The sequence below is a fragment of the Cibotium barometz genome, chromosome 1, assembly GCF_041138505.1.
Source record: "Cibotium barometz isolate CiBa-2024 chromosome 1, ASM4113850v1, whole genome shotgun sequence".
Taxonomy (NCBI): Eukaryota; Viridiplantae; Streptophyta; class Polypodiopsida; order Cyatheales; family Cibotiaceae; genus Cibotium; species Cibotium barometz.
This window is the reverse complement of record NC_141046.1, coordinates 31,831,102-31,839,524: the sequence shown is the minus strand read 5'-3', so window position 1 is coordinate 31,839,524 and position 8,423 is coordinate 31,831,102. Positions and strand designations below refer to the sequence as shown.

The following is an 8,423-nucleotide window of genomic DNA, read 5'->3' as shown; positions in this document are numbered from 1 at the left end:
ACTGCTCCGCCAACCCCAAAGTTCAAACTGTGACAGATACAGAAGGTATTCACTAGATCAAGGTGTGGAAGGTGTGGAAAAGCCCCACATCTTCAGGCACATGAGCCCTGAACAAGCCCAGGGTGATTGCTCAACAGCCCACTAGGTCATGCATAGTGAGCTTAAAACACCTCAAGAGCAAAATTCACACTGAGCTGGGGATGAGTGAAAATGGATGTAGAGATTAAGACTGGTCTGGCCCTGCCATTGAGATCTGTTCAACAGATGAGTTCTTAACCTCTAGAATTTAAAAATCAAGAGAGTGGTTCGACTTCATGAGCCATAAAAACACAGGCATGTCATGCTCTTGTATTTGGCCATCTCACAAAAAAGTAACACCATTACTGAAATCTCCATTCAATTTAACTTGCAGGAGTCTCGTTGCTTCAAACAATCCATGGCTTTTGAGAAGGCCATGAAAACTGAGGCATGTCAATCCCACATTTTTTTTTCAAGGTGCCATCTCACCAAAAAAAAAAAGTCACAACATTAGTAAAATACACTCATTGCACGGACCATTAAATCATTGCTTAGTAATACCTCAAAATTCTGGCCATGATGAACTGAGTTAACATTCAAGATGACCTTTTACAAATATAATATTGATGCCGAATTCTAGGAAAAAGATGTTATAAAACATCTCAAAATCTTCTTGGCAGAAAATTCTAGTCAAAAAGGCTGAAACCCATGTCCTGCAAAAAAAAAAAGCACAGAAAACTTTGTCAAAAGAAACAAAAAACAAACCTAACGCACTTGCAGACAAACCTCACCCATCAGAGGTTGCAGCTTGCACAGGGGAGATCCCCTGTCCAAGACAGACCCTCAGTTAAGATGAGCCTGCCAACTTGGGCGGGAGGGTGCTCTTGCAGACAAACCTCGCCCAACGACAGAGGGTTGCAGCTTGAACAGGGGAGATCCCCCATCCAAGGGGGGACTATCGGTTAAGATGGCCCTGCCAACTTGGTCAGGAGGATGAAGATGATTGGGCAGAAGAATGTCATTAAAGGGCCCAACAGATTTAAGTATAACGATGCCAACTTAAAAGTAGCAACGCTGATGTATTTCAATGAAGTAACGGTGAGTACTTGAAGCAAACAGACATGGGCATGAAAGCTTGAAAATATATTAGCACTTACATCATCAGACTCCTCTTCGGGATCTTTCTTCTCCTCTTTCTGATCTTCTTTTTTCTCTTCAGCAGCTGCCACAGCACCACCACCACCACCACCACCACCACCACCACCACCAGATGTGGCCATCATCACACCCCCACCTCCACCAGAGGGAACAGAGGCAAGTTTCTCCTTGCCTGAAGCAATCAGTTCCACAATGTCTTTTCCTTTCAATTCACTTAACAGCAATTCTATTCTGTCGTCATCAGCTTCAGCTCCCACTGCAAAACTATGTGATGTAGTGTTGATTAACAAGATCCAGTTTTTCTACAACACGCTAGCAGAAAAAAATAATCAAAACACAGCCATACACTGAACACACAAAGACCACACGCTTCTGCATACTTTGAAAAGCCAAAATCGGGAACATTTTCCAAAAACACTTTAAAAAACCACGAAGAAAAATAAAAGACTGAAAACAATATACATTTAACTCTTCTTCCTTACAAAGGGATAGATTGTTCTACATCCAAACAGTATCGTGCTCAAAATTTGCTGGTGGGTGAACATGTTATGGTTCCAAGGGCTCATACATGCAGTGGTTCACATCTACACGAAGGTATACAACGTAGCTCTTGTGCATAACATATCGATGTAGCAGCAGAGAGGGGTAGCAAAGCCATAATCCACCACTGATGAATGACAATACCGAAAAACCCAGAACTGCCCATCAAGGACAACAGGCGGAATGCATCACCCACACTGGAAGATCAACACCTGAACAGCTCTACATGAGCTAACCCGCTTGCTTGAAGAACCGGGAAGGTAGAGCTTGAGGCATGCGATGAACGGCAATTGCAGAATTGAAACAGGAGAAAAAGACACCTAAATCCTTGCCTGTCACGGCCCTTCGCGGACACACCCCACTTGCATAGAAACCCTAATCTCCACGGCACTTGTGGAGAACCCTATCTAGAAAACTTTTAGTGCAAGTTATACATAGAAGAAACATACATCTGCGGTTGCAGAGAAACCAAGGCTTACCTGAGCCGAGAATCGTCTTGATGTCACCTGCCCTAGCCGGGCCAGCAGATAGGCAGCAACCACCTTCATGGCTAAACCCTAGATTGACGCTATGCAGGCCAAAATGTAGCGCTCTTACACGTGAAAGCAGGTATTAGAGTAAACGGAAGGCGAGAAAGAACGAAACGAAACAAAACCCTATGTTCACCGGCTGCACCAGTCGAGCCAGTTACATTGTTTTCTTTCTCTCAAAAGGTATATTATTATTTATTATCTCCTCTCTCTCTCTCTCTCTCTCTCTCTCTCTCTCTCTCTCGCATTCTACTCTACCGAGTGTGTGTTCTCTCGTGTTGCATTCTACCGAGTGTCTGTGTAATAAAAGAGAACCCTCGCACTACCTTTTACCACCCACAAGTGGGGCAGATTGGCTAGTGCGAGGGCCCTTACACAGGCCATGATCCGCCCGAGTTCAAGTCCCACCGTTGGTCGTACATGTCCTCGTGTTGCATTCTACCGACGTTAATACCTCTCTCTCTCTCTCTCTATGTATATATATATATATATATATGATTATTATTATATAAAGGAAGAGTTTCACAAAGCTTCCACATGGCAAGAAATTGAAGGTTCGGGGAAGAGGAGGAGGAGGTTCGAGGAGGTCAGGGTAGAATTTGAATTTGGAGGTTTGAGGAGACGTGCGAAGCAACTAGTGTATATTAAACTAGAACTTAGACATCTATCAATACTTGTAAGGGTTGGCACATGCAAAGGCACCTAGGTACTTTGAACCTCAACCCCTTAAGGCGAGATTCTCCACACTATGATTGTCTTGCTGTTAGAAGTCCATCCATTTATTGGACTAGACTAGAGACGTTGGCTTTAATTCAAAACCATACTATCTCAGCATTTAGCCTTGCTAAGAGGATTCCTTAAACATGACAAATAGGATTCAAGTTAACCCTCCATATCCTATTAAAAGTCTTGCAAAATTTTGACAACGAGTAGATTTAACGGTTGGATCTTTGTAGATCTATCCTTCAAATGAGGCAGGTCTATGCAATCCTTGATATCATGGATGTATGCAAGATTCTACAAGCATATGATTCTAGGAGCATAGAATTATCCACATCAAAAGTTAATCTATCCTTCAAATGAGGCAGGTCTATGCAATCCTTGATATCATGGATGTATGCAAGATTCTACAAGCATATGATTCTAGGAGCATAGAATTATCCACATCAAAAGTTAATCTAATTGATTCAAAAAATGGAAATGTAGATCACTGTATGAAAATCATTTTACTGTTTGACATCATCAAGAGTTGACTACTAGATCTAAAAATATAATTTCTACAAAAATTGTGATAAATAAAGAACTTTGCATAGTTTACAAGAATACATAGTAGCAGCTATATGGGCATGTGAAATATCAAATGAATGTTGTACTATCATATCAAGATCATCATAGAACTACAACCATGGTGAAGAAAAACTTGGTATATACTATGAGAGAGATGTTGTGAGTTTCCATGTTTCATGGCAAGACATGATCTAGAAAAACCTATCATGGTCACCTTAGAGATGGTGAGATAGCATGAACCGAAAGAGGAAGAAAGGCTTAGAAGAGTAGAAAAAGAAAGGCATAGAGCCTTAGGGTATTTCCTCAAAGAGGCCAGCTAGAGTCCCCATTGGAGAGGATAAAGAGGAAGAAAGGCTTAGAAGAGTAGAAAAAGAAAGGCATAGAACCTTAGGGTATTTCCTCAAAGAGGCCAGCTATGAGGTGGCAACAAGGAGGTGGTAGAGTCCCGATTCGATGGGATTCGAGTCCCCATTGGAGAGGATAAAGTACAAAAAGGGGAAAGAAATTGAGGAAAATTTAATGGCTAGAGACTTCCATAGATGTGGAGCATCAAGGGTGAGAAGAATCGAAAGGTAGAGGCAGAGAAGAAGAGAGAGACAAGAGCTGAATCAGAAGATCTAGCAGACAAGACTAGCCATATAGGGAGGTTGTATTGTCTAATTCTCCCCCTCCCCCATCCTCTAAAAATAAGAGAGATCCCAATGCTCAGATTGTTATGGAAATGAGAATTGTGGAATTATTTTATATTTTATGTGATATTTATGGTACGCTCATTTGCCACATAGTCGTGACTGGCTATGCATGAGAGCGTGGAGCAGTGGTCGCATCATGTTGGACGGATAAGCGAGATTTAATATGTCTTGTGTTTTGGTGAGCAGATTAGTGCACGGTGTAGTGTGGGTGCGATGGATTTTGGCCAGTGTGTGGCCGTTATATTTTGATGTGCGTTGATGGTCGCCCTCCCATAGTTTCATTTAATTAAATTGCAACAATTTTAATGTAAATAGCCAAGCTTGGGGACCAATTTACTTTTTGATATTAATGGCCCAAAGTGGAATGTATCAAGCTATATTTGTGAGCACTTGCTTTTTGCTAATACAAAAATACGTGCATGAGGAAAGAATGCTCACTCATGCATGGGGGGAGATTGAGCCCACTCTCTTTGTCGTGCGTAGTTTGCTTTATTTATCTTCTTCTTGTCTATTTATCAAGCTTTGTTATGGCTATGGAGGTTTATTAACAGCATAGATCAATTGAGGGAAGTGGGGACAAACACTCCCCTAAATGTGCGTGTCAATCTAGTTGGAGTGTAACATTTTATTAGATGATGTGAACTACTTTCCACATGGATGAGCTTGATTGGGGATGAATCCAACTGTGGATGAGCTTGATTGGGGAAGTTAATAGAACACATGAAGGAATTCACATCCTTTTGACAGCAACAACTCACCACTTCAATATCATTAACAATGAATGGGCTAACTAATCTCAAACTATGGCATTGAGCTCTCACCATCATGCGCCCCTCATTCAAGAGGACAAGGCTATCCAGCCTAGCCTATTAGAAGTGAGATTTATGTTCATGTTAACCGAGCCTCTATGGGTGCACAAATGTCTTTTATGGGGTTCATGGTCACTAGCCATAGCCAACTACACTATTATGGTGGTGTTGGACAAGGCCTAAGGTGTCCCACTCTAGGTGCTCACACATAGGTGCTCGAGCAATGCTTGGATGATGACTCGTTCCTCCCCTCTTCTAGCTGTCACCAAAAGGAACTAGTGCTAGTTACGGTTTGGTGTGACAACACTACTTACTTATCCACACTCTTTATGGTGTGATAACACTATGAAGCTACTTACTTATTCACACACTCCTAAGTGGTGTATCCACCCTTGGAGATTTCGATGTTTGTGCTGACATTCCACTATCATGTCCAAGGTGTGTGGTTCTAGGATTTCTTGTCTTTTGTAAAACTTATCATGGACTACAATCGCCTTGGTGGTGGCCCCTACGACTGCCCTTGCGGTTGTCTTCAGGCCTAATTAGTAGTTTCTCAAGTGAGCCTTAATTTCATGTTCTCAACTTCCTTCTTGCGGTGTTAATGTTACCTTATATCTACTCCTCTCCAAGCTCCTCAAGATTATCGCAATGGGAGGGGTTTCTCTCCCATTGGGTCTTACACAACTTATCCCAATGCTCACAATTCTCTTGCTTCTTCTCTCTCTCATGCTACTTCACCACTTACTAAAGGTGTGAGACGCCTACCCCTAATAACTCTAAATAACTACATCGGAAGACTATACTAAGAGTAAAGCAACTCCCTCGGGGCCTCCATAAAAAAGGGCCATATATGTAACTAAAAATCCCTAATTCCTTTTTCTATTAATTCACATGAATTTAAAAATAAAGGAAAAACCACTCTTTTCCATAATTTAAGATCATTTGAATTCGAATGGGAAAAAGGTATAATTTATACTTAAAAGAAATTCAAATTGAAAATGGCTTTGAATACTTACATATGTACTAGCTCCAAAGTGATGTGCATGCTTGCTATAGGGTTGAAGTAGAAGTCTCCATGTGTGAAAGAAATCCATGAGTTTTTTAATCTTGATTTCTGTGCCCAAGATATTCCCAAACTTAAAGAGTACAACTAAATGACAAGGATGTATGGGTTTATGACATGAAAGGTACCTCCAATACCTACGTGAAGGGTGAAATGATGTGAAAATGATGGCAAGTAGCTTCTTCCAATAGGCATGGGGGGTTCTTTTATATCCTAACTAGGCTCTCTATCATGCACAACTACCCATGCCAAGTGGATGGTGTAGCCTACCATTTAACTAGACTAAATTGAGGACAAGTAGAGTAAAATAGAGGGGTCTCCTCGCGGTTAAGTTTACTAGAGTTTTTGGTAGGCCATGCATTAGTTGATTGTGGGCTAAAGTGAACCATAGGATATATATGCATGAGCCCCTTTTCTCCAAGTTAACTAATAGAAATAAGCATGCCACCTAGACTTTGGACAAACCACTTCCCAAATACCACAAGTTGTTTACCACTTTCCACCAACTGAATCTACCCTTGGTTTTTGCCAAGCCATGGTTTTTCTAACCTTGGGCATTTACCCCTTTACCAATTGATTTATTAATATGCACACGCCTACAAGGCTTGATTTAATTTAACATGGGAACCTTAATATTTTTAGCCCCAAAATTCATATTATGGACTTAGCACATGCTAAATTTATTTTTAAAACCTTCATTTTACTTAAGTTTTTTTATTTTTGTAAATTTTTCCTTTATTAATGTCGGGATGCATGCACATGTGCACATAGATCCCCAAGACCTTATTTTATTTTTCAGGGCATGTGAGCCTTGATATTTTCACTTAATTTTAAATTTTCCATGTTGATAAAATTAGTGGTAAGGCTTAAGAATTTATATATCTACAAATGAACACACTGCTTAACACATTCTCTCTCTCTCTCTCTCTCTCTCTCTCTCTCTCTCTCTCTCTCTCTCTCGTAATTACATAATTTTTGTAGGGATCTTACACAAGGTGTGATCTCAAGCTCATAAGCTCCACCCCTTCCCATATCTCTACTTCAATCTACTCAACATTGTAGATTCAAACAACAAAAGAGAATACACATTTACTCAAGAAGCTCAATAAGTAGTTTACTCTCATAAAGACTTCACGTAGAGTTAAATCTCAAGCTGATCACACTCAATCTCATGCAAATCACTTAAATTGAAGCTAAGGCACAAGAATGCAATGAGAGAGAAGCTCAATAAGTAGCCTCCTCTTACATGGACTACACCTAGAGCTAAATCTCAAGCTAACCACACTCAATCTCATGGAAATCACATAAATAAGAGCTTGAATTAAAGCTAAGACACAATAGAATATAATGGTACACGTAATCTTTGAGAGAAATACAATATAGTACAATGAAATACAATGGTACCCGTAATCTTTGAGAGAAATGCACCATTACATAACAACAAGAAGCATTAGCAAGAGGAGATGCTAGAAAACAAAAAACATTAACAAGAGAGGATGCTAGAAAACAACACAAAGTTTTACATAATGTAATTTGTGGTTCCTTAGAAAGTAGAGAAATTGATTTATATGCACATGCATAAGATAAGTGTGGGTAGCTCACAATTGTCCATTGCCCACAACTCACTTATAACTTAATCTAGTCAACTCTTTATTCTATACAAATTAATTAAGCCTACGTCATATTATCTCGCATACCCTAGTATAGCTTGAGTGAGAGAGTGCTTGAGCTAGAGTGGAGTGGAGAGTGGTTTCTAGCTTTCTAGATTAACCATTGCCATTGGAAGGTTTGCTATAGAGGATTAAGAGTAAAGAAAGGGTTTAAATAAGAGGGATTGACATCCCTCTTGGCCCCTTTGCCTCTCCTATTAGGACTTCCATGATCCAAGATAAGTGGTCTACCACTACCCTATGATTACTTGTATGAAGGCAAGAAAGTTCTTGACATGAACAAATGGCACCGCTACTAGGGAAGAATTAATCTTAGATCAGGGAAATAAGTAGGACCATCTTTCTTTTAACAAATCTTATATTTTTCTCATTAAAATATGTCCTTGGATGTAAATCCTTGGTTTAATGTTAGGGAAATGCGTTCTAGAGTGGGGTATTATGTAGATAGAGAGTTTATTGGTGTGTGATTTGTGTGCTTGAGAGTAGATTTGTGTAATTAGTGTAGGCTTTATTTATAACCATAACCTTTTTGTGTTTCTTATTATGAATTTGATATATTCTTTGCAACCTCTCTCGAGTGCAATTGAGGTATATTATTGGTTGCTTTCATCATTACATGAACATTAGTCTTAGGTTAATTAGGTAATTAATGTACA

At 39.9% G+C, this 8,423-nt stretch overlaps 1 pseudogene across 1 annotated transcript; it reads right to left on the bottom strand.

The window, feature by feature from the left end:
- Positions 1 to 551: 551 nt before the first annotated feature.
- On the bottom strand, positions 552 to 2,412 carry LOC147641876 (large ribosomal subunit protein P2-like; annotated as a pseudogene). The gene is made up of 3 exons (XR_015266305.1): positions 2,196 to 2,412; positions 1,176 to 1,432; positions 552 to 731 (listed from the first exon to the last, which is right to left on the bottom strand). The product of XR_015266305.1 is annotated as a large ribosomal subunit protein P2-like (transcript).
- Between the last annotated feature and the right edge of the window lie 6,011 nt (positions 2,413 to 8,423).